A 26,545-nucleotide genomic window follows, 5' to 3' on the forward strand; every position below is an offset into this window, starting at 1 on the left:
GCGTGAAAATGAAGACCATGGGCTGAAACATAGATGCCCCTGTGAGAAGAGGTCCTATCAGACATAACGAGACAATCAATGTTGGTGAGGGTGTGCAGAGAAGGGGAAGGCAGCCTCTGTGGGAAATGTTAAGGAGATATCTCAAAAAAATTAAGATGGAAATACCATGTGATCCAGCAAGGTACTTGCCTGAAGAATATCAAAGATTTATGCTGCTATGTTTATAGCAGCATTATCCACAACAGCCAAGTCACAGGACCAAGTGAAATGCCCAAGGACAGCTGGATATACACACTCAATAGAAAACTACTCAGCTCTCACCAACAATGGCTGAGCGCCTTTTGGGACAAAATGGATTTCTCTTGAGGTGATGATGCTAAGTGAAGTAAGTCAGAAAGTGAAAGGTGGAGACCAATGGTTTCGCTTATTTAGGGAATATGAAAATCCAAAGAACATGTACTGGCAGAGCACAGCAAAAGTGATTCTTAGACAATGTAAAAAATGTACTGGTTACAGAGGGGGGTGCTAGGGAGGAGAGGAAGGCAGGGGAATGAAGGGTGTAACTCCCTGGCATGGGAGGTTTGGGGGCGGCGAGTGAAGCATGTGCACACATGAAGGTGTAAAAACATAGCCCCAAAGTTTTGTAGATATGTAAATGACTGACAGTAATAACAATAATTAAAAAAACAACCAGCAGCATTAGTTATTAGGGAAATACAAATCTAAATCACAATATAATACCACTACATTCTTATTAGAATAGCTTTAATATAAACCCTGGTAACACCGAGTGGAGTGCTGCTAAGGATGTAGTAACTGGAACATTGCTCTGAAATGCAGAAAATAATACAGTCACTCCAGAAAATAGTTTGGCAGTTTCTTATAAGGTTAAGCATACACTTGCCATGTGACCCAATAATCCCTCTCCTAGGTATTCACTCTAGAGAAATAAAACCTTGTCTTCAGACAAAGGCATGCATATGAAAGTTTATAGTAGCTTTATTTATATCACCCAAAACTGGAAAAACCTAAAAATTCTTCAAAGGGTGAATAAAGAACCATTGGTCCAGCCACACCATGAAATACTACTCAGCAACGAAAAGGAACTATTTATTGGTGCATACAACAGTACGGCTCTCAAAGGCATTCACTTGAGTAAAAGAAGTCAGTTGTGAAGGTTGCATAACATAACTCCATTTATATGCATTTATTTTTTTAGATTTATTTATTTATGCATACAAGAGCTGGGGTACAGGCCAGAGATGTGGGGCGGGAGGGGTGAGAGGATTCACCAGAGACAGAGTGGGGAACAGAACAGGCAGATTGACCGAAGTGCACTGCTGAGGGGAGCAGCGGGCAAGTCAGGAGAGGTCTGCTGCGCCATGTGGGTTGCTCCCTGGCCAACTGGGGGATTGGAGATAGAACTCATGCTGCAGAGGCTGCGGACCCCTTCATAGTGCGGTGCTTAAACCTTTGCTTAACCAGGGAGGCCCTATATGCATCTATTCAAAAAGTTAAGGTACAGGGCTGGAGAGCAGCTCACCAGTTTTCAGATTAAGCTCAGGTTCTTATTCCAGCCTCCTCCCCACCACACCACTTGCCTCCAAAGAGGGCACTCAGAGCACTGTCGATCTTTCACTTTATAGAGTATAATGTGCAGCTGTTCGATTTTGTCTCCCAGAACCAATTTTCTTCCTTAATTACAACTGTATTTTTAATAGATAAAACCTCACTTTCCCATTTCAGGTGTTCTGGGTAGAAGGGTAATTAATTCTGGTCATGAGGATGTTGCTTTTCCCAAATTTTTAAGTTCCTGCCCTTTTCTAAGCCTGTTTCAGCACCTTTCAGTTAGGTTGCCCGTGGTAGCAAATAACAGCCTTCTGAAAATAATAGGGCCACGTTATCATCTTAGGGGACCAGCAGATGAAAGGCTCAGCAGCATCAAGGTTGGTAAATTTTGTGAACATAGTCCATAGTCAGGGTGCTGATGTCCAGGAAGTGGACAAACACCCCCAATTGCTTTCCAATAAAATGTTCTTGACCAGAGCAACCTGCATCTCTCCCCGTGGTTTGTAAACAAGGCACCTTAACTGATGTGCACACCTGATGAGACACTTGGCCATATGCCCTGGGAGGGCAGCCGCTCACCCCCCACGTGCCTCGCAGAGAGGAGGGATCAAAACTTTGATGGTCAATGACCTGCCAGCAATAGGATAGAAAGTAGGCTGTATAAAGGCACACGCTTTGATTTGTTTCATTCACTGCTGAATCTCCAATGCCCAGAACAGTGCCTCACCTGTAGTTGGCGCTCGATAAGTAGTTACTAAACAAATGAATAACACTCTGGAACATTTGCAGTGTGTAATCCTGACTGGAAATATAGCTGCAACAAGCCAAACAAATAAGCTCCGACTCCCCTGGGGATATTTGGGACACAAATAAATAGCCTCCGGAGCTGACATCTAACAACAACTCTCAGGAAACAGAGCAGGAGTCTGAGACTCCAAGGGCAAACCAGGCCGCTTCCCTGCATTGATCTGCCCTTTCTTACTGCCATCTGCTCCCTTCAGGATATTCCTCAGGAAAAAAGAAGAAATCAAATAAAATTAAAGATGTTTCCAGATGTTCCCAGCAGAAGTAACACCTTGGGTGAAAACTCCCCAGGCCCACTGATACATTAATTGGCGCCGGGAGATTGGGGACATCAGGACGAGGCTGGCATAAAATACCGGTCTTTGTGGAGATAGTCTGGAGAGGAAGGACGTATGGACCCCAATTAGAGGACAACGTCTCAGCTTGGGATATCGGCAAAGCACTTCACCCCCTTGAAACTGCTCAGAGGGCATCATTGGGCTCTTGAAGGACAGAGCCAGTGGGTCTCCCACTGACACAAATGGATTGATTCTGTGGCTGGTGAATATGGCTCTCTGCTCCCCAGCCAAGGTAACCGTGAACTGCAAGGAGGGACGGAGGGCACCTCTAGGCCAACAGGGCTAAGATGCTGCTCTTCAGCTCCGCCCTCTGCCACCACCCATCACTGCTGCCTATCTTACCTCAAAACTGGTGGCACATTCAGTGTTACCAACCCTGGTTTATGTCATCAGTGCTCAATCCATCTTCCCTGCTAGACGTTTCTGTCATGCAAACTTCCTCTTCACCATCCCCTCCTTACACTGATGACCCACTGTAGCTTCTGAATACCTGTCCTGACTCTTCATCCTGCAGCCAGAGCTGGCCCAGCTGCCCACATCTCTCACCTGTACAACCTCGTCTGTCTCCCTGTCACTCCTTTGTCCAGCAGCGCTGCTCTTCCCCATCATTCCTCATAATATTTCCAGAATTTTCTTTGTGAGGCAGCCCCTGACCTTGTTCACTAGTCTCATGATGTCCGCAGGCCTGTCTCCTTCCCGGGGCTGTGACGAGTGGCAACCTGGAACCATGACAATTTCACGTGTGTATCTCCTTCAAGGCTTCCATATTTCCCACGTGCGATATATTCCCACCTCCAGCCAGTTGTTCTACTATTACTTCCATTTTCTGGTCCTCTTACCCCCCCTCCTCTTCACAAGTCCTCATTAAATCTAAGCTCCTTTCATCCGTGCAGCCATCCCTGTAGCTCCTGCACCTTCTGAAATGCTCTGCTTTCCCAGAATGTGAGCTCCATGTGCGCAAGCATCTAGTCTGTCTGATTTACTGCGCCTTCCCCACCACCTAGAACAATGCATAGTTTGCTAATGAAATATGAGCGTCAGCCTCTGCAGCGCGGGTTCCATCCTGGCCGGCCGTGGAGATACCCACATGGTGCAGCAGACCTCTCCTGTCTCGCCCGCTGCTCCCCTCAGCAGAGTATTTCATCAGTCTGCCTGTTCTGTTCCCCACTCTGTCTCTGGTGAATCCTCCCACCCCTGGCACCTCTGGCTGGTACCCAGGTTCTTGTATGCATAAATAAATTAAAAAAAAAAAAAGAAAGATGGGAAAAGACAAGAAAGGAAGGGTGGGGGGTGCCCAGGGAAGGCAGGCCTCCAACGCTGAGCCCTCACTGCATCCTGCTGTGCTCCGCCTTACAGTTATGCTTTCGTCTGGCCCATGTTACATAAGAAGTCAGAGAAGGGAGAAAAGCGATGCAAGGCCAATTGCTGGCACCTGCATATACATCGCAGGGCACCTTCCCATGGTCAGTCACTGAGGTTGTGGTGACAGAGATGCACAACAGCCCCTGATGTGAACAGGGTCACAACCAGCAGTCAGGAGTGTTTGGCATGAGGGACAAGCAGGGCAGCCTCTCGCCGTGGGTGGAACTGGATTGGTTGTTAAGACATTAAAATAATCCCTTCGTCCTTTTGAACAGTGACGGCCTCGACTACCCCAAGTGCCCTCCGGGACCCATCGTCTGAGAGCCCCAGGTCTCCACACTGCCCAGTAAATGAAGGCTTAACACTGGCTGAGCAGGGTTCCGGCCCGACAGCTGGGGGCATCCCTCCTGTGTGCAACGGCCTCCCGGCCTCGGAGCTTATTAAATACTTTGAATATCGCCTCTGGGTAGAGGGACACCTGCCGTGTCAGGCTGCGTTAATGGAGGGTGGGCGTGGCCCTCTGTACCGAATCATAGACTCTCAAGTCCACCAAAGGGGCTGATTGAGAAGCCCCTTGTCCCGGGAGTTCCATATGCAACAATAGCCCATCCATCGCCAAGGTGAGAAGAATGTTTAAGAAACCCAGGGCTTCCTACCACGTGGAAAGGGGTCAAGCTCTGGTGTTCACTTTCAATGGCAAGATCCTTCCTGTGACCACCAGGTTCTTAGTAAGCCAGCTGCATCCTAGATTTCCCACAGTAAGAGTCAGTTGTTTGAAATCTAGAGTCAAGTTCCTCTGCACTTTTTATGTGCCGGTTCTTGTGGTGAGCTTTGAATTCTTGCTTCCGAGGAGAGGAGGTAGGAAAAAATAACCCTTAAAAAAAGTCAAACTTTTGGAACTTTTTTTTTTTTAACAAATGTCCATATTGCAGTTGTGATATTATTGTCTAGTTTTGCAAGGTGTTACATCGGAGGGAACTGGGCAAAGTGTGCAGGGGACTAGGTGAGAGATTTCCCCCAGCAGTGAGTGAATCCACAAGATCTCGATAACAAGCACTTTTGTTTTTATTTTTATTTATTTATTTATTTATTAGAGATTTATTTATTTATTTATACAAGCGCTGGGTACAGTCAGAAGTGTGGGAGGGTGAGAGAATTCACCAGAGCCAGAGCGGGGAGCAGAACAGGCAGGCTGATGAAATACACTGCTGAGGGGAGCAGCAGGCACGGCAGGAGAGGTCTGCATGCCAAGTGAGCCCCTCGCCAGAGGCCAGGGATGGAACGGATGCTGCAGAGTCTGTGGGCAGCCTCGCAGCCCAGCGCTCAACCGCTGCACCACCGGGGAGGCCCCGCTTTTGTTTTTATTTTTTTTTTTTTTTTTTTTTAGATAATAAATTTTATTGTTATATTCCCCATACAATTGCAGCGCCCCCATTCTGACCCCAATCCCTCCCCTCCCGCCCCTGCCCCCCTAAAAGTGTCTCTGGTTCATAGTTTTTTGTTGATTTTGATTTTCACTTTCTTATAGTTATTCATTTTCCTGGTCCCTTATTTAAGTTTTCTAGATTCCTGCTATGAGTGAGACCATCCGGTATTTTTCTTTTTCTTTTTGGCTTATTTCGCTGAGCATGATCCCTTCCAGCACCATCCATGTTGCTGCAAATTGCATGTGTTTATCTTTTTTGAATGCTGAGTAATATTCCATGGTGTATATGTACCACATCTTCTTGATCCAGTCATCTATTTTTGGGCATTTGGGTTGTTTCCAAAGCTTAGCTATTGTAAACAGTGCTGCTATAAACATAGGGGTGCAGGTGTTCTTTGGAATTGATGTTTCTGTGTCCTTTGGGTAAATACCTAGGAGTGGAATTGCTGGATCATATGGAAGCTCTATGTTTAGTAGGTCAAGAAATCCCCACACAGCTTTCCACAGTGGTTGGACCAGTTTGCACTCCCACCAGCAGTGCAGGAGAGTTCCTTTTTCTCCACACCCTCGCCAACATTTGTTGTTGCTAGTTTTTTTAATATGTGCCATTGGGCCTCTCCTGGTGGCGCAGCGGTTGAGCGCTGGGCTGCGAGGCTGTCAGCAGCCTCTGCAGCGCCAATTGTTTCCCCAGCCGCTGGGCGAGGGTCCTACCTAAAAAAAAAAAACCTTGGCTCCTGAGACGACTCTCACACTGAAGGCCTGGCTAGGAACTGGCAGGTTCTTTACAGACTTAGCAGCAACCAGAGAGGGAAGAGGAAAAGGAAGCCAGAGGTCCTTCTGCTAAAGACACAAAAGGGGAGCATCCCCCGCCTGAAGGCCCCCCACTGGGCCACCGGTTCTGCACCTTCCCCACAGAATCCTCACGAGGGACAGCGATGTTTACATCTGCTGGACAACCCTTCCATCCTGCAACAGCAAACTGCTTCTACTGGTGAACTCCCCTTTTCCAGCTTCTGGAGGGGCTGCCCATCCCATCACACCATCCCCCACAAGCCGAAGGATGGGGATCTGACACAGACCCCACTAACCCACCTTTGCCTCCTCATGGACAGCATCAGCATCCAGAGTTTTAGAGTGGGCCAGTCAGAGCCCATTGTGGACTTCCTTTTCCTCCAATACTGCCTGGAGAAGAACTCTTCCAACATCGCTGAACTACATGATGTTGAGTCTAGGGCTGGAGAGGGCATGTCTGCTCTGCCTGACCAGCAAAGAGAGGGTCCTAGAGTGGAAGGAGAGATGAGGTGAGTACCTGGAGGGAACCCAAGAAGTAAGAGAGCCAGGGAGAGGTGCAGAGAGACAAAGAGGAAGCACCTTCCCCTGAGCCTCTGGAGACCATCAGTTACTCCAGACAGTCCACCCCTTTGTGTGAGCCATCTTGAGTTGGGTTCCTGTCACTGAACCATAGTTTAACCCTTCATACTCAGGGCCTGTGAATTTATGACTGTTGTCCTCAGTTCACACCCTGGGTGGCTCACCCCAGGGAGAGTCTATGATTTCTTCCCCAAGACCTTGATACTAAAAACAGAGGCGTGTTTCTCACAGTGACAAACCACTAGTTCACTGGATGATAAATGGGATGAGGCTGCAGAAGGGCCAGGCTGGGCCAAGCTGCAGCAGCCAACTCTCCTGCACACGTAGATCCTGACTGAGATCCTTACAGTCACTCTGCTGAGGCAGCTAGCTATTCTAAAAGATTAATATTGTTTACATGAGCTATTAGTCTCGATGCAGGAAAAGATGAATCTGAGAGAGGAGAGGCTTTGCTGTAAACAACTCCATTTCTGTCTCAGGGTATAGGTTGCTGCTCTTGCAACTCAGGGAGAGTGTGCCAAATACCCACTAGGTACAGAACAACATCCCTGCCATATGGGAGTGGAGACCAGCTTTTTCCTCCAGGAACTCGGGCTGTTTGGAAAGACATGCACCATCTCATATAAGTGTTGCACAGTACTCCTAGGTAGAGGTAGTGCAATAGGTGTAATACAATGAGGTAAAAAGCAGAGCTATGCAAGGAGACCATCTGGATTCAAAATTCCATCTTTGTCCAACCTATGTGCATTCAGGAACCAAATATAGATATCAGCTGTATTTCTTTAGTAAAAACCCAACTCGATGGTCTTGATACCTCATTTTCCTTTTCTGTGAAGGGAGGGTAATAATGTGCTTACTTTGGGATTGCAGTGAGGATTGAGTCAGGTGATACATACTTGGTAAATGGTATCCATATTGTTATCATCATCCTCTTCATCATCCTCACCTTCATCATCAATTGTTATCACCAATATCACAATGAAGATTTTGGAATAAGCCATAAAGGAGATCAACATTCTATGGGAAGAGGGAGGGAAGAGTTTAATTGGGGGATCTTTCTTTCTGGCACTTGAGGAGTAGGTGGTGGTGGAGAAGGATGTTCTCAGAGCAACCGGTCATTGAGAACTGGAATTGAACCATTCCTGTTGCTTTTATCACTCACCAGGTCTGCTCTAGTGCAGACCATTGTGTAGCAGCAAGGGATATGTCCAAGCATCCAAGAACACAAGATCTGATTATTGCATTGGCCTCATCCTCACTTCTAGATTTACAATATAGTCCTGCAGTCTGTTCTCCCATTGGGCGCTATTGTCCAGGCTCACCCAGTCAAACACAGCCCTAAGCATGTGCCTAGTATGTGTCAGGCTCTTGGCACACCAACTATGAATAAATGAATGCCCAAACATTTTATTATCTCACTTAATGCTGAGCTGTAGCCTCCAAGAATGGTGATTAAATAAATGACTTTTTAGTTGGTCTATGAGTATGTGTGGGCATCCAGGATTCCAGGAACAGACATCAGTTTCTCCAGGAATATGCTTTCTCCTCTAGGCACTTTCCTTTCCTTGGGCCTCAAGAGTCTTCACAAAGAGGTCTTATTTGGTAACATAGTTCAAGAAGCACTCGAAGATAATCCTTATCAGAGGAAAGCTTAGGTGGGGACCATGTCCATCCCCCAACACATACCCAACCTAAGTACTTAGTGGCTATCTGCCCACCCAAACTCACTTCCCTCTTGTCTGGCAATGGATATTTAACTGACTTGTAGAGAAGGACTCATTCTCCACTCTCCATCCTTGTGGTGAAGGTGGTTGACACCCCATCCTCGCTTATTCCACAGGTGGACATTTATCCTAGACATTCTTTCCCCTGGCCAGTGATCTGTTCAGGGTGAAGAGGTGAGCTCAGCTGGTCTAACATGGGTAAAATTGGAAACTTTCATGAGACTATTATAAATAGAGGTCCTTTTTCCTTAGAGATGATCTCAGAACTGCCAGCAACAATATTTGTCCATCAGGAGGAGAATCTGAGGGTAAAACTACCACAGAGAAGAGAGTGCTGGCGTTAATGTTGACTGAAGTCAGCTTCATCTGGTAGAAATAAATTCTCTCTTTCTCACCCTCTTACCAACTTAAGTTGGGGTTTCTGTCACTTGTGACAGAAAGAATCCGAATGTCACAAATGGGGCAGCAAAAATACCAGATTATATGTCCAAGAAAACCCTGTATTGGACCTTTGGAGATCCAAGAGCTTTTGCATCTAGGAACTTGTCTTTTCTGCTCATTCAATAAATATTTCTTAAGCCCCTGTGAAGGGTTCTTGGAAATTTTTTAATATCCCAAATCATAAATGCTGTGCTGGTGATCAGGGCAGCAAAATCAGGGACGGGTCGCTGAGGAGGTGAGTTAATGTGGGACCTGAAGAGGTAGAGAAATTCATGGTGACCCAGCAGGGAAGAACATATTGGAAGGCTTGGGTTCTGGATTTCAGCTCTGCTACTCACTGGCTGCACAATCTTCTCAGGCAGGTACCTTGAATGCTCTACCTTTAAAAGGGGGTAAAATGTCAGTCCTGCTGAAGTCAGCTGGTTGTTGCCAAAATAAAGAAACAAACAAAAGATGCTTTGAACTGTTGAAAGCAATATATATATTTGAATGAGAGAAAATTATTTTATAAGCTAATATGAGGCATTCTAGTTTCTGGCCAAGATAGAAAAACAAAGACCAGATTTCTCCTCCCACCTTAAGCAATTAAGAAATCAGACAAAATATATGGAGCTATGGTTTTCAGACATTGTACTACAGGTGGTGTAGGACTCCTGCCAAGGAGGAAGCAAAGTGAGCTCCTTGATTCTGCCATCTCCCTGATTGAATTGAGTTTCTAGAACAAAATCAGGAAGTGGTATCCCAGGTGGTGTCTTTGAATTGAAGGGACAGAACTGGAAGTTTGGAGAAGCCAAAGGAGCTAGAGATTTCAGGTAAGAGTAGAGATCTTGGGGCCTCCCTGGTGGTGCAGGGGGTTAAGCACAGGATTGTGAAGTTATCTACAACCTCTGTAGCACAAGTTCGATCCCCAGCCAGAGAGGTGACCCATATGGTGCAGCAGACCTCTCCTGCCTCGCCTGCTGCTCCCCTCAGAGAAGTGTATTTCAGTCAATCTGCCTTTTCTGTTCCCCACTATGTCTCTGGTGAATGCTCTCACCCCCTGCACCTCTAGCTGTACCCCAGTTCTTCTATGCATGAATAAATAAATCTTTAAAAAAAAAAAAGAGTAGAGATCTTCACCAAGGGGACTTTGGAGATTCTTCTTCTAGTGTGTATCAGAGTACTGAATTGTGTATAATGTAGGTAGACATCCAAGACTGGGAATAGGACCTCTGGAAATGAACAGGGAGAAAAGTTCCTAACACTAGAAACTTTCATTCTCAAAAGTCAGAATAGAGAAATCTCATCTACATGGGGCATCAGGTGTAGTACTGAGAAAAGTGTTGCTTAGTAGGTAAGGTCAAATTACCTTTATAATAGGGCCTCCCCGGTGGTGCAGCAATTGAGCGCTGGGTTGCAAAGCTGCCTGCGGTCTCTACAGCGCCAGTTCAATCTCTGGTCACCACTGAGGGTCCCACATGGTGTGACAGACCTCTCCTGCTGTGCCTGCTGCTCCCCTCTGCAGTGTACTTCATCAGTCTGCCTGTTCTGCTCCCCATTCTGGCTCTGGTGAATTCTCTCACCCTCCCGTGCTTCTGACTGTACCTAGTACTTGTATAAATAAATAAATCTTTTAAAAAATCTTTCAAAAATTACCTTTATAATAAAGGCTAGAGCAGTCCAGTCTAACACAGTTAAAAGCAAATCTTAACAGGATTAAATTATTTCTAGTAATGCAAATGGATCTCAGAACAAAGCTCCAAAACATTTAAAGAAGTAAAAATATAGCACACAAGATAAAATTCATAATACCTGACACTCAGTCAAAAATTATCAGACACACAGAAGCAGGAAAACACAACAGATAATGAAAAACAAAATCAACCAATAGAAACAGACCCCAAAATGATACAGATGATACAAGTGGCATACATGATCATTAAACTATCAATTAAGGATATACTCCATATATTCATGAAAGTAGAAGAAAGCATGAGTATGTTAAATGCAAACATGGAAAATAAAAATACAACCAATTTGAACTTCTAAATATGAAAAACACAATGTGTGAGATAGAAGAATAGATTGGAGTGAACTGAATTAACACGAAGGAAGTGAGGAATACTTTGTAAAGGTGGAATCACAGCAAACTGGGTATGCAATGTGGAATTGTAGCTTTGGATTAGCCACCAGAACATACTAGATCTTTATGACAATTATATAAAGATACCGCAGCTGGGAGGACTATCATAAAAAGAATTATTTTAAAAGACACTCCATCCTTTGGGCTCACACAGCTCTGAACTAGGGCTACACAGCATGGTGAGCAGGCAGCATCAGCTCCATTTCAATCCCAAATGCCCATCAGCTAGGCATCTCATTTCAGGTCATGAGCTGCTCAGCCACACCACACAGTGGACCAGGCTAAATCAGTATAAATATGATGACTTTCATAGGCATCGTGGACCTATGCTTTCTTAGAGATGCATGGACAGATCTATAATTATGGTTCTGCCCTGGACCTCTTTCTAGAAATCAGCAGACACCCCCACTAGCTAACTACTTCTTCCTCCCCTTCTCCCTCCACGATCTCTCCATTCCCTTCTACCCATTACTTGTCTACCTTGTAGGAGTTGATTTCACATTGGCCAGTGCAATTCCCTGCACCCACCTCTGACACGCAGAAGGGATGAATGAGGCCCATTGCCATCCAGTCAATGGGTTCCCACACAGAGGCCACTATCAAGACTTAAACACTGCAGTCACATATCAGAGGGTCTGAGTCCATGCTTAAGAATAAATAATTAGAAAACTTTTCAGCCTTTTAGGGGGCTCTCTGCTGGCGCAAGGGGTTAAACATGAGCACTATGAAGCTATCTGCAGCTGCTGCAGCATGAATTCGATCCCTGGCCAGGAAACTACCCACATGGAGCAGCAGACCTTTCCTGTCTTGCCTGCTGCTTCTCCCATCAGCAGTGTATTTTCAGTCAGTCTGCCTGTTCTGCTCCCCACTTTGTCTCTGGTGAATCCTTTCACCACCACCACCACCTCTGTCCTGTACCCAACATCTTGAATGCATAAATAAATTTTTTTAAATAAAAATTCAGCCCTTTAGCCACAGCACCAAGAGATGCCTCAGAATCTACCAAAAGCATTTACTCACTTCACATTAGCCAAGAAGATGCTCTTGTTCTGATTCTATTCAGCCCGAGAACCCCAGGGAATATTCAGAGCCCTGGAGACAGAAACAATATAAAGACAGTCATTTCTCTCTGAAACAACAATTTATATTTTCATATATTTGATACACAGTCTAATACTCAAATCAATAGGCCAATGGAGATTCACCCAGTGCAAGTTTAATAAGGAAAATACTTAAAAAAAAAAAGATTTGGAAAGCTAGAGATATTACCTGCAGGTGTGTTAGTTTGTGGGGGTGGGGTTAAGTCAGCTCTTTCGTTTTTCTTCCCTGGTGTAATGAAACAGACAAGCTAAACCTCTGAGTTGATTAGAATCACATAGAAATGGGAGCTTCTGGCTGTTTTCTGCACCCCCCTCACCTCCCTACACCCTTCCTACCTTGCTCCAATCAATACAATGAGTTTTATCTTCTCTGATGAAAACTCAACTTTCTGACTGTTTTTGCAATTTAGGCTTCTTCATGCCTGGTCTGGCTTTGCAGTCAGGCAAATCAACTTCCAAAACACAGGCATGAGTTTGGGGAAAGCAAAAGCAAAGTCCATAAAATGGAGTATCCTAAAGGCCCTAGAAGGCCCACAGGATGGCTCTTACAGACCCCTTTCCTTATCCCATGGCTTCTCCTTGAAGTCTTCTCCTTGAAGATGCTGCCATTCCCCTGATGCCAAGGTCAAGTTCAGTTAACCAAGGCAAGAATTCCTGACTCCTTTGGGAGTAAGAAGTGTGGCCACAAAACTTCTACCTTGGTGTTTTGATTGGAGCCATTATAATTTAGAAAGCTACATATTCATTGAGTGCCTATGTGTACCTAGCTCTGTTCTAGTCTCTGGGGATATAGCAATAAACACATAGACCAGCTCTAGTGGAAGGAAGCAGAAAATAAACACATAAACAAATAAATAAGATAATATCAGTAAAAGTGCTATAAGGAAAGGACTAGTAGAGATTGGAATGACATTTCTGAAAGAAAGAGAGGGAGAGGATTTGAGTCGAAGCTTGAATGAAAAGGAGTCCCCCATGTAAAGATCTTAGGCAGATGAAACCCTAGTGTGGAAAACAGCTCAGTTGGAAGAAAAAAGAATTTCATTGGTCATATGAGAGTTAAAGAATTAGTCAAGATAAAGGTCATGTAGACTCTTGTGGGGTTATGATAAGTAGTTGTGATGGGAAACAATGGCTCTGATTTATGTTCTGGAAAAGTCTTCGTGGCCACTGTATGGATAATGAATGTTGGGGCTGGGGTGGTAAAACAGGAGAGACTTGTCAGTCTAATCAACTTTATTAGCAGCAAGTCACAGGAAAGACTCCGGCAGCTTTTTCTCCCCTTTTCCTTGATGTTCCTCTACCCTCCACAGAGTTGCAAGCAAAGCAAATGCAACCAAATTGGAGCTAAATTAGCAATGAGGAGGTGGTGGGAAAGGCTCTGTGTGCTCTCTCCCCCCCACCCTGGGGTGGTATGGAAGAGCAGGAGTAGAGGCAATGATTATAAGGCTAGTGCTGGGCCTCCCTGGTGGCACAGGCGGTTGAGCGCAGTGCTGTGAAGCTGTCTGCAGCCTCTGCAGTGTGGATTCGATCCTGGCCGGCCAACAAGAATCCCACATGGCGAAGCAGACCTCTCCTGTCTTGTCTGCTGCTCCCCTCAGCAGTGTATTTCGTCAGTCTGCCTGTTCTGTTCCCTGCTCTGTCTCCAGTGAATCCTCTCACCCTCCTGCACATCTTCCCTGTACCCCGGTTCTTGTATAAGATAAATAAAATCTTAAAAAAAAAAGGTTAGTGCTGATACCTAGCCATGGGATGATAAACAGTTGGACCACACTGGTAGCAGAGAGTGAGTGAGAAGTGCCTGGAATTGGGGTATATTTTGGAGGTAGAATGAATGGCTGATGCATTACATATGAGAGAAACAGAAAGAATTCAAGGTTGACTTTTAGACTTTACCTTGAGTATCCACTTGGTTGAACTCTTAAGACAAGGAACTCAGTGGATGTCTAGTGTTTGAGATCCTTATTTGATATTCACAGGGAGATGTTTGGAAGGCATTTGGATATGGGAGTCAAGAGCTCAGTTGTGAGTTGTGTGATTTTACATTCTTCTGACCACCCTTCTCACCATCTAGTTCTGAATGGCACACTCTCAGTCAGCTTACTTCTTCAGCAAGCACCCGTCCAGTGTCCGCTGTGCTCTAGGACCTGTGCTTGGGGAGACCACTGAAGTGAAGAAGACAAGGCAGGACCTGGGCACTAGGACTGGACAGTCAATCCTGGGGTCTTAGCATATGGGTTTATCTAGATTTTATTTTTCCTACTGAATGATCATCTTGGTGAACATCAATGTTGTAATTATTTATTCTGGAAATTTCCTAGTCTGGTATGCCAGAAGTTTATTTAGGAGGGATCCTTAAAGAGCAATAACTCTAATGTCTGCCAAGCATTTGCCTAGACCAGATGTTTGGTGTGAGTTCTTCACACTACAGTGTGAGTTCCTTGAAGAGTTCAGAGAGGTCTTCAAAATTTGGCTTCTTGGGGGCAACAGAAAGCATGGGGCCAAATTGCCAAAATTTGCAGCTAAGTGATAAATCTTGAGATACAAGCAGCCAGAGGGCCTATAGGGGTGCTGGGTAGGGTCAGCAGAGGGGATTCCAGACTGATCCCAGGGACTTAAATAGCATATCCCCTTTCACCTCTGGGCAGCGCACACTGAGAAATTGTTGGGTTTTGGTTGCAGCTGCAGTGTGCCCAGAAAGGATATCAGGGCACAATGCATAATTTTATATTGGAGATAATTTTTCTCACATCCCCAGGTATCTGCAGAGATGGGTCTCAGTTAAGATTTATTACCCTCCTGAGACTGACAGAGCCACACACAACATCCACAAGCTTTATTTATGGACTTTCATGCCTGGCCAGGAAGAAAACAGTAATCTTCACCCTCCCCGAGTGGAGAGCAGGAATGTCAATCCCAGGGACCGCTATCTTTGGCTCCTAGGTCTGTCCAGCCTGTCTCCACCCCCCAGCCCTGCCCACAGATCTTAGCTGCGCCCTCACCCCCTCACCCGCTCCTCCCACCTGCTGTCACGTCTCAGCTCTCCTGAGTCACCCGAGCTTTAATTTGGGCTAATCTCCACTCCTGAGTCAGGTAGGTGTGGTGGTGATAAATCAAAATGAGGACACAAGCTGTCAGTGATAAAACAGGAGAGACTTGTCAGTCTAATCAACTTTATTAGCAGCCAGTCACAGGAAAGACTCGGGCAGCTTTTTCTCCCCTTTTCCTTGATGTTCCTCTACTCTCCACAAAGTTGCAAGCAAAGCAAATGCAACCAAATTGGAGCTAAATTAGCAATGAGGAGGTGGTGGGCCAGGCTCTGTGTGCTCTCTCCCCCCCGCCCCAGATGGGCAGCACAAATACTGCTGTGCTCAGGGCTGGGAGGATGAGCTCAGCAGTCTGGCTACTTCAGGTGGGATTCCAAGGGTCTTCTCTCCGAAGGGGAAGCTGTGTGATGCAGAGATCCAGTTTATAACCCCTAAAATCCTGGAGCTGGATGCGATGGAAAGACGCCATCTGAAGCTGGACTTGGAGTGGTGAACACAGTGTGCATATACAGATGTTAATAGAAATGTCTGTCTGCATGAAACCTACATAGTGTTACGAAACCATGTCGCGTCGATATTTTTTTTTTAAGAAAGAAAAATCACAAACCCTTTATAAGTCAACCTTTTGCTTTGGAGCAGGGAGAGACCTTTAACAAGCTCTGCCTACACCAGAAAAAATGGTCATAATACCTGGCAGCTTTGCAGTTCCAGATTGTAGACTTTGCTGAGGTCATTCTTCTTGTCCTGGGATCTCAGACCTGTATCCTCATAATGTATCCTTCCTTTTTTGCATCTAGAGTTTGAGTAGGTTGCTGTTTCCTGCAGCCAAAGCAGTCTTGATTGAGAGAGTATATTTAAATATGGCATTTTGCAACATTTATTGAACAAGTCTCCAATCTGACATTTTGTTTGTTTCTTTTTTTCTTCCTAGATTGAGGCCTACTACAGGTCTTCATAAGCTTAATAAAAAAAGGGAAGCTACACTTGATCTTATTTAGAACCTCGCTAAAATCTGCACAGTCACATTCATGATTCAAGCGAGGAACAAGGTTTCTTTATAAGTCTTGCATCCAACTTCCTGGAGCACTTGCAGGATGGGGTCCCACAGGCCCCTCAACTCAATAGTCATCATATTGTAAACATTCATGCATTGCAGGTAGAGCTGATGGGAAGGAATGCTTCCATTCCAAGCGTTTCTTTGGAGGTCAAGACCGTTATTGATTGGTTTTATGCTGACAGATCTTTTTATGTTTTTTATTTGTTTTTAGATGCATTGACACACATGCACATACAAATACAGATGATCCAGATAGGTGTGTTTGTTTTTGCTTACTTAAATTATATCATATTTTATGTATCATTTGACAACTCACCTCCCTGCACAAGATGTGTTGGCCATCTTTCCACATCAGAATATTTACTTCTGTCTTTTTTAATGACCATATAATACTCCACTGGCTGGCTATACCACAATTAACATAGCCATTCCTCATTGCAGAACATCTAGGCTGTGTCCCCCATTATTTTTTCAATGACAAGCAGCACAACAGGGACATTCTTTGTAGTGGCTCTTAGGGTCATGTGCAAAGGCTCTTCTGGGTCAAGAATGGAAAGCTGGATTTGTCAGTTCCAGAAAATGAGTCACTTCTAGCCTCTTCACCTGTCACCCAGCCCAAGGAACACAGGAGTCTTCCTTTTCCCTCCCTTCCAGCTGGTTGCAGGTACTGGCCAGGTCTGCACTGCCTTCCCAAGTCTGTACCTGCTGTCAGTCAAACCATTCTGTCTCCTTCCAACCCACTTTCCTCCTACCTAGACTCATGGTTCCTCCCACCCCCAATCTCAGGCCTAGCTCCATCTGATCCACTTCTACTCACCACTAGAGAGACCCACTGTGGAGGAAGGCCTGATGCTGTTAACCACAGTCTCCCCACAGCAGCTCAGTGCCCCTGGGGAAGGCTGGACTCCCCACTGTGGAACATAAGGCCTTTGTGATCTGAGATTGTTCACCCAGCCAGGCCATTTCTCTGCCACTTCTGCCTTAGTGCTCTAGAAAGAAGGAACCGCCTGTAGCTCTCCAGTCACCTCTGCTTTGCTGTTTCTTGACTCCTTGCTTGTGTTCATGCTGTGCCTTCTTCCTCAGATTAACCCTATTCATCCTTTAAGATGCAGCTCAGGTACCCCTCTGTGTTCTCTCAAGCACACTTTGCACTCTAGCACTTTCCACCTGCCTTCTAGTTATTTACTTACAGACACTTTCTACTCCCATACTGTGAGGTGAGTGCATGCTTTCACCTCCTCTGTGCCTGCAGAGCACAGACACGGCCCCCTCGGTGGAGTCTGATCCTGCCTCCCAACTCCCACAGTCAGCTTGCATCTGTCAATAGGAACCTGCAGCAGGTCTAGGACTTTTGTTTAAACTTTTGGGGAAGAAAGTTTCTCTTTTCAGCTGGAGCTAGCATGGCCTGGCTAGGAAGCCCACAATGCTGCAGCTACCTTTGGAGTCAGCTCACCTGTGAGAATGGAAAACACAGAAGGAAGAAGAAACACTGAGTGTTGATGGCATCATTTGTGCTCCTAAATCCAGCCTCATATACTCTACTGGACCTTCCATTTAGCACTTTTCATCTTAAGTTGGTCTGAACTGTGTTTTCTGTAACAACTCAAGGAGTTCCATGGAAATGCAAAGAAAGTGCATGTACCCCTCACGCCTGTGTGTACCCCCCTCCTACATTGGATAGGGTTGACCTGTGTGACCGACAGAAGTGACTGGAACAAAGAGCAGCAAAGAGCATGTTGCCTCCGCCTTCCTCCTCTGGGGTGAGGACACCCAAGCCATCATATGGACATGCTGGAGGGTGAAGGAGGGCCTGAACCTTCTCGCCCAATTTTCCACCTTGTGAGAGAGATATCTTGTAAGCAGGTCCTCCAGCATCAACCAAGGCTTCAGAAGAGTGCAATCGCAGGTGACATCCCGAGCCAGCACCCCCATGAAGCCCTTGCCAGATGTGTGACCCACAAGTACTGTGAAAGATAATGAACTTTTATTGTTACTCGAAGTTTCCAAGTCTTGGGGTAATTTGTTACACAGAATAGATAACTAATTCACTTCCCAAAGTGTGGGAATCCCAACACTCAAAGTGCCAGCATTCATCTAACTTTTCAGACTAAAAGTATGGTAACCTTTCTTGAATGTTCTCATTTCATCCCAATGCACATCCAGTCCACGTGTTAATCCTATTGATTTTGCCTCCCAACTATGCCCATATCTCTCCATTTCCACCTCTAGGATCACCCCAGCCCAGCCACCACCATCCCTCAGCCTCACTGAGAAGGTCTCTTTACTGAGCTACTCTTAAAACCCTTATAAAGATTTTTCTTTCAGGCAGAACTATCTTATGAAAATTCACAGCAGATCCTATCTTGGGCCTGTCTGAAACCCTCCAGTGGATTCTCAGCCAATTTGAATAAAATCCTAACTCACTACCTCTTATCCCAGGTCCCTTGCAAATTCATCTCTTCTTACCCTCTGTTATCCACTGTCCCTTCCACCAGCTTCTCAAACATGCAGGACTGCTGCACACCCTCCACCAGGCCTCTCCTCCATGACCTCACGCAAATATCCCTCCTCCTCATATATGTCTCCAGAAAGTCGTGGCTGGCCTATTTCAGCCTCCTCTACCACAAGGCTTTATTTAATATCCTCTCCATTTATATTCACCTGAAACAATATTGTTCCCTCCATTCCCCACAATTGATATGAGCTCCCCAAGGGCAGGGTCTTGTCTCCTAATTCACTGCTCTAGTCCTATTGCCTGGATGGCTGCCTGGCTTATAGTAGATGCTCAATAAATTTTGCCATCTGAGCAGCTCACTAGTGCTCTATGGGATAGATGTGGCTATCTCAAAGGTCTGCAGAAGCTCCCAAATGATTCTTTCTCTTGTTCCACCTGATTCTGCTCTTGCCTTTGCCAAATGCATACTCCACAAGTGTGTACCACTTACCTTCTCTTTGTATCTGGAGTTTTCCCATCATTGAAGCAAGTGGCCATGGCTCTGATTGAGCTGGTGACTTCTTTTTTTTATTATTATTAAAGATTTATTTATTCATGCATACAAGAACCGGGGTACAGGCCAGATGCGCGGGAGGGTGAGAGGATTCACCAGAGACAGAGCCAGAACAGAACAGGCTGACTGACGAAATACACTGCTGAGGGGAGCAGCGGGGGAGACAGGAGAGGTCTGCCACCCCATGTGGGATTCTCCCCCACTGGCCAGGATGTAACTGGCGCTGCAGAGGCTGTGGACAGCTTCACAGCGCTGCACTCAAACACCTGCACCACCAGGGGAAGCCCTGGGCTGGTGACTTCTTGAAAGCTCTACAGCCAGTCTGTGCTGGCCCGGCAATCTGAGTTCCTCTCTGCAAACCTCCGCTATGAGGTTGGAGGAGAAGGACCTCCAAAGGGAAGGCAGAGTCTGATTGTTAACAAAAGTGGAATCACCAAGAATCTGATGAAAACCCAAGGTTTTTACTCAAGGCCTGGGAGAGGCACCACAATGGATTCATTTGTTTTTTTAAACCACATCCATGAAGGCTGTTGCTTCCTCTCCCAAAACACGCTGCAGCCATGCGGTGCTGGTTAGCTGCTGGTGTTCTGTAATGTGGCTCAGAAGAGGCGGTGCTGGAGTTACAGTTAGCTCGAGTAGAGTGTGATCTATTATAGTCAGCCTCATACCTGCCTGCGGTTCCCACTCAGATTCAACCAAACATGGAAGGAAAATATATACTACGTATATATTTATACGTATAAAAATTATACTACGTATAATAGCCCTTGGATAGTTGCCCCTGTACTGAACATGTATAGACACCCTTTGGTCGTTATTTCTGAAATAAAACAGTAGCAAAGCTATCTACATAGTGTTGACATTGCAGTAGGTGTTATGCACAATGTGTGAGTATGTGGCCGTTAAATCAAATGCTACATTTTATGTAAGGGACTTGCACTGTGGCTTTGGGGATCTGCAGGGGTTCCTGGAAGCAGGGGCTCCAGAGAGAGCATATGGCTTCTAGGAAATCCTAAATCGAGTAAGCAGAGGCAGCTGTTCTGGTGTGGGAATGACTTTCAGGAACGTTCCAGCCCTCACTGTCACTGAGTTGCCTTGCCACCCAACATGATGGCCCAATATCTGGGCCAGGTCCCAGAAGAACACATGAACTGTGCTCAGCACCAGAAGAAAGTGAAAAAAATGGGCAGGCAGGAAATTTGTCTGCGAGACATTGTTCTAATATTGTTCTCAGTCCGGGGGGGAAGTTCAGGAGTGGGACCTCACTCACGCCTCACCAAAATGGACACTTTCTGGTGCACAAAATTTCTTTCCCTTCTCTCTGTAGAAAGATTGTATACATTATCATTGGTATATAAATATGCAAACAAAGAGTATGAAGCCAAAACACAGAGAATAAGAAGGTATTGGAGAGGTGCCTGCAATTAACACAAACACTATGTTATTTTTCTAATTTTTCTGATATTTGAGGGACTTGGCAGATTTAAAATTTTTCTCATTCATTATTGTTAGGGGGAGGTACTGTGTCCCCTGCCCCCACTTACCTGCAGTGGCCTTGGACTAGCTGCTGGAGCTAAGGGTGCAGCAGAGGGGCCGGGGAAGCTACGTCACACGGAAGGCAGGTGGGTTCTGCAAAAGGGCGCTTGTTTCTCTGGCTTGCCTCCAGGAGATGGGGGTCTCGAAGGAGAAGCATGGGAGAGATAGTGGAGACCTCTGAGAGAGACACGTGGGTGAAGACACTTGTGGGGGGCGGGGAGGCGTGGCGCTGACAATGGCTGCATTTTTCTTGTACTTGGAGTTTGCTCCTTTTCTTCCAGGCTTGCCTGCCCCCTTTCACCATTTTCTTGTGTTTCTCAACCAAAAGGTACCTTAGACTTGAAGCAAGGTTTCAGGCCTCAGCGTCCCAGCTTCAGGCCTACCCTGGTTGGCTGGGCATTTGCCCCCAAGGGGAGGGGTAATTTCGGAAGTTTTAGTGGGAAACTGTCGTTAGGAACACCCTCTCTTCTCTCCCTCTCTGTGCACACTCATTCTACTAAAGATCTATCACACTAAGAGTCTGCTTTCATCTTTATGCGGTGTATGGCTGGACCCCAAATTGGGACATGTATCCTTGGTATGTGGGGTACTCCACATTGCACACTGACATAATTTCTTTGTACACTCTAAATCAGCACTCACCCTCATACCTGAACGTGTGCTCTTTTGTTTCTTAAAGAGGATTCCCTGCATGCAGGAAATTCCCCACCAAGCTCATACCCATACGTGACTGTGAGCTTGAACCTGGACTTCAATGACTAGGCTGCAGGGGCAGGAGAAGCAGATGAGAGATTTGGAGTGTTCGCCGGGGCAGAGAGGTCTATTCTGGCACAAAAAAGCAGAGCTGACAAGCACAGCTGCTGGCTTCCTCCCCAACACTGAAATCGTGAGCCCCGCCCCCACTAGCCCCCACTTTGGGCTGATGGCTAAATGATTTCTGTGTTTTCTGTTTATCAGCTCTCTTTTATCATGATGGCTGCAGCCACCCACTCAATAAAACAAGCAAACAAACTCCCACAAACCCAAACAGCTCTGAGAGGACAGACCCTGGTTTTATTTCCTAATTAACAAGTCATTCTCAGCCAATGGGATGATTTTCTTGTCATCTCATTTAGATTTGTGGGCAAACAAATCATCCCTGGGCCTCAGGCAATAGTTCCTGGGGGTGAAGAGGGAGGGGCTCACCTCCATTACTCTTTACCGAGCAGTTTCTTGTCCCTCCTCCCTGCATCTCTTTTGCTGCACAGAGTTAACAGGTTTACAGGGCTGCCTGTTCCCAGACCCTCAAGGTCAAGGTTATCAACTAAGCCCCAAAGATCCATTCCTCTCTAGCTCCATTTGCTTTGGAAGCTCTGATGGGGAGGTGGTCCTAAAAGGAGCATTGATGATGCAGAGAGCATGAAGGTGACCTCTTGGTGACAATTAGGTTGGAGACGTGGCCTGCCCATTCCAGAACCTTCTTACAGGAGGCTGGATAATGAAGCTCAGGCCCCAGGGAGAGGAGAGATTTCCTGCCACTCAGAATGCATGGGACGCCCCCGAGCATTTATTTGCTGTCCTCCCCATACAGTCTTCTGCTTGTTCCAGTGACCCTTGGGCAGGTCATGCCCAGGCCTAGGCCTTTGTCTCCCCACCCAGGCAAGGAAGAGACAGGGGTGGTTTGAACTCAGCCAGAGGATGGCTTTGGAAGGCTTCACATGAATCTTTGTCTTATTTTACATTTGGATTAGTTGCCAACACTAAAAATGTGGAGTCATCATTTTTAAGATATAGATTTCAGGTTTCTTTTGAAATACTCAAAAGATCTGGCCTCATTGGCACACAGCACAATTCATATCTGGTCCAAATGTTCATCCTCATGGAAACAGAGAAGCTGTTGCAAGACATGGGACATGTTCCAGTTCAAGATGGTGCCCCCCACTATGTCCTGCCCAAATACTTCACCCCTGAAGTGATCTGCATGAGCCCATAAACTTTGTGATGATGTTTCTTTCTGTCTTAATGCTCATGGTTTACTCCTGCATTCCTTCTGAATATGTATAGCTCATTCTACAGGTGTTTGCTGCCCCTTTTCATGGCCCTATGCTAAGCACTGAGGGACTAATATATAGGGTGAAATGTGGCCTCCACCCTCAGAACCCCTAAAGGGTAGGAGACTAGCTGGATAAGAATTCACGTCAAAGGAGGAAGGCTTCTCCCTGATGTGGGGAAACCCAAGCCCAGTTTTGACTCTTTTCTCCACTGTCCTTATAGCATCTGCACATGAGCATTCTCAGGCCTCTTTTGGTCTATTAGGTCTCTGAGCTCTTGCCACTCCCTAGAGTGGTAGACTTCACTTCCAGATGTTCCAGATGTTGCTATGGTCTGAAGCATGGTGTGCTTTCTCCTCCCCCCCCAAGCTGACATATTGAAAACTTAAGGCCCAGGTGATAGCATTAGGAGGGGTGGAGGTGTCTCTCAGAAGGTTATTGGGTCATGAGGTCTAGGCCCTCACGAGTGCCCTGATAAAAGAGGCCCCAGCATATGAACTCATCCCTTTCAGCATATGAGGGCATAAGGAGGCTTCAATCCACAAGAGGGTTCCCAGAAGAACTTGACCTTGCTGGCACCTTGGTCTTAGACCTCCGGCCTCCAGAACTGCAAGAGAGAAATTTACATTGATTATAAGTCACCCAGTCTCTGGGTTTGTTATAATGGACTATGACAGGTGTCCACAGGTTGATTTTTAATCCTCAGCACAAACACACTCACCTATAGCTTTAAAACTTGGCACCTGCCATCCTGAGTGCTTGGGGTGCTATGGCCAGCACAACTCCACCCTGAGGGTTGGTCTGCATCCCAAGAAACAGCCCTGGTCCACGGCTATGGTTTGGGGAGGTGGTTTAGCCAAGGGCAAAACAATGTCCCCCTGGTGGTCTGCCCAAAAAGGCCTCTTAGCTACACATCTTCTCCCAGGTCTGCTCATATCACTAACCAGCATTGCAAAGAACATCAGCAGCCCCAGGCTTTCTGACCTCCTGTGGTCCAGAAGGCACTCAACTTGGCCATCACCCCCTGTATGTGGAAGGACAGCTGTGTTCCATTCCCACTGTCCACTGCCCAGAGAGTAAATGCCCAGGATTGATTTAAATGATAGTCTTCCTGTTCTAGGGAGATGATTAAACTGATCCTAACAAACTATTGGAGACATGGGGAGTCAGGATCTCCCCAATGTTCCTCTCTCCCAGAGGACACAATTCTGAGTTCTCTTTTTGACTCCAGGTCACCACCACGAAGGCGGGGCTCTGACGAATGACCTGCTGATGGGCTGCCGAGGACACTGAGAGCTGGACCATGTCTTCCCAGGGGTGTGTGATGCTCCGCTTGTAGCTAGCCTCTCCCTGGTTGAAAGTAATAAATCTCCTGTGATTTAGGTGACAGGCTGTTGGGATTGTTTCCTTTGGCTTTGGCATAAAGAGGAATTGTGAACCCACAGTGATATGTAGTGGAAGGAATACGTCAAATCTGAAGGCTGGATTTTTTCTCTGTGGGCAGAATGTAGCAGACAGACCTGTCAGAATCCCGAGATGCTCAGCTGGTGGATGTTAGGGCTAGACCCCCAGACTCGAAGTCAGAGGTTATTTTTCTTCATCACACTGTCTATTCTTCACTTCTATCTGCAGGTGACTCTATCTCCACTTAAGCACCCGGGGACCCATGTCCTTAGTCATTTCCTTTTTTTTAAAATTTATTTATTTTTGCATAGAAGAACTGGGGTACAGGCCAGAGGTGTGGGGGGTGAGAGGATTCACCAGAGACAGAGTGGGGAGCAAAACAGGCAGACTGACTGAAATACACTGCTGAGGGGAGCAGCGGGCTAGGCAGGAGAGGTCTGTGTGCCATGTGGGTCAGCTCCCTGGCCAGGGATCGAATTCGTGCTGCAGTGGCTGCGGACAGCTTCATAGTGCTGTGCTTAACCCCTTGTGCCACCAGGGAGGCCCCTTAATCATTTCTTGTCACCCAAATGAACTGCCTTTGTCAGTGCCCCAGACACCCAGATCTTTCTCCCACTCCCTCACTCTAACTCATCTGCCCCATCTAAGGGACACAATCAATCCCTGGTAGTAATGACTAAAAGTTACCACCAACCCTTTACTCATATAGAAAGTCACATTTTTCCAAATCCCTTTCTCATCCTTCCTACATCATTTGGGCCCGGAACTGGCCAGACATGGGTAGCAGTCTAGGACGGACTGAGATCGCGTGAGGCAGGGAGGTTTGATTGAGGGGACAACAGAGGATGTTAAAGGAGGCACAAAGCCCCCATGACTCCTTGGAGGTGCCCAATGCATTCTTGCTGGAGGAGTGAGTGAATGAATAAATGAATGGGTGGAGACCTAAGGCATAAAGCCTCAGGAGGGAGGCTGGGCACACCACCAAACCCAGAGGGTGGCCGAGTGGGAGCAGGGGAGGCAGGACAAAGACAGGCATAGAAGATTAGGATTGGTGGTGGGAGGGTGACACCATGGCCTCCCAGCACCCATGTCCCCTTCCTCTGGTGACAGACCTTGATTTTCCCTCTTCTTCATGGCAAAGAGTCAGTATGGACAGCCAAGCAGGGTGATCTGGGTCGTGCCCACACACCTCCCAGCCAGGCCAATTAGTCCCTGTCTCTCACGAGAATTTGAATCTCGAGCAGAGTGATGTGAGGACAGAAGCTGCTGTTGCTGACTCATCCCGTGGCTGGTGCCCTGAGGAGACTGCAGGTCATTTCCTATTGTTCTGTCCACCAGAACAGACCTGGTTCTGTCTCCTGTGAGCTCTGTGGTCCAGTTCTTCTTATGAACGACCCCATATCCCTGTAATAGACTTCCATTTTTGATTTAGATTAGCCACTGTTTTCTGTCATGGACAACCAGATAATCGAGAAAACACTAGAGCAAAGGTCAAAAAGGTTGGAGGTGACAGGATCTTAGCCAGTTCTCTAGATCTCTCCCTAGAAACTGTGGCTTGTTACATGGCCACTGGAGGCCAGATGTGAAGGAGAATCGATCTGGTGTTTAGACCAGAAGACAGGACGCCGGTGTGGCCCTCCCAGCACATCCTGCTCGTCTGTGATGAGTTGGTAGGTGCAGCTGTGGCTGGAGCTCGCTCGTCTCCAGTCTCAAGGAATGACGCCCACCCTAGATGCACTGGGCCCGCCTCTCCAGAAAGGGGGCCTGAGGTCTTCAGGGGATGTCCATGATGAGACATAATCTCCCTCAGCACAATGAGCACAATTAGAAGGTTTCCATAGGCTCCTGCCAAAGACTGACAGCCCCGCCAACAAGATGTGCAGGTTGGAATAAGAAACTACTTGACAGGTTTCTCCAGGAAGTTCTCTCTCTGACTTTCTCTTTACCAAGTAAAATCCTCCCACCCCTTTGTCAGACAGCATTTTTAAACAGCATCACTGCTTCGTTCTCCCACTGGGAATGGCCCTGAGGTCTCTTTGGAGAGGATGAGAAAGACCGAGCCAAACAGACGGAGAGAGAGGGTGGAGCGAGGGAGGACAGGAGAGAGGGAGGGCTGGAGGGGCAGGTGATGGAAAGTGGGGGGACGATGAGATTCTGAGATCACAGCAGCTCACCCCTGATGATGGACAGGACAGGAAGGGCACCAGCA

The 26,545-nt window shown here is 46.6% G+C and overlaps 1 long non-coding RNA gene across 2 annotated transcripts; it reads left to right on the forward strand.

The window, feature by feature from the left end:
- Nucleotides 1-4,722: 4,722 nt before the first annotated feature.
- Nucleotides 4,723-24,242, forward strand: LOC129146131 (uncharacterized). Of its 2 annotated transcripts, XR_008552638.1 has the most exons (4): nt 4,723-4,931; nt 6,415-6,490; nt 6,612-6,800; nt 24,164-24,242. It is a non-coding gene; the product is annotated as an uncharacterized LOC129146131 (long non-coding RNA). The 2 variants fall into 2 exon arrangements; XR_008552637.1 differs by having other exon boundaries at nt 6,415-6,800.
- Nucleotides 24,243-26,545: the final 2,303 nt, after the last annotated feature.

Source organism: Talpa occidentalis, unplaced genomic scaffold, assembly GCF_014898055.3.
Source record: "Talpa occidentalis isolate TD23 unplaced genomic scaffold, MPIMG_talOcc4v2.1 talOcc4.17, whole genome shotgun sequence".
NCBI classification, from domain to species: Eukaryota; Metazoa; Chordata; class Mammalia; order Eulipotyphla; family Talpidae; genus Talpa; species Talpa occidentalis.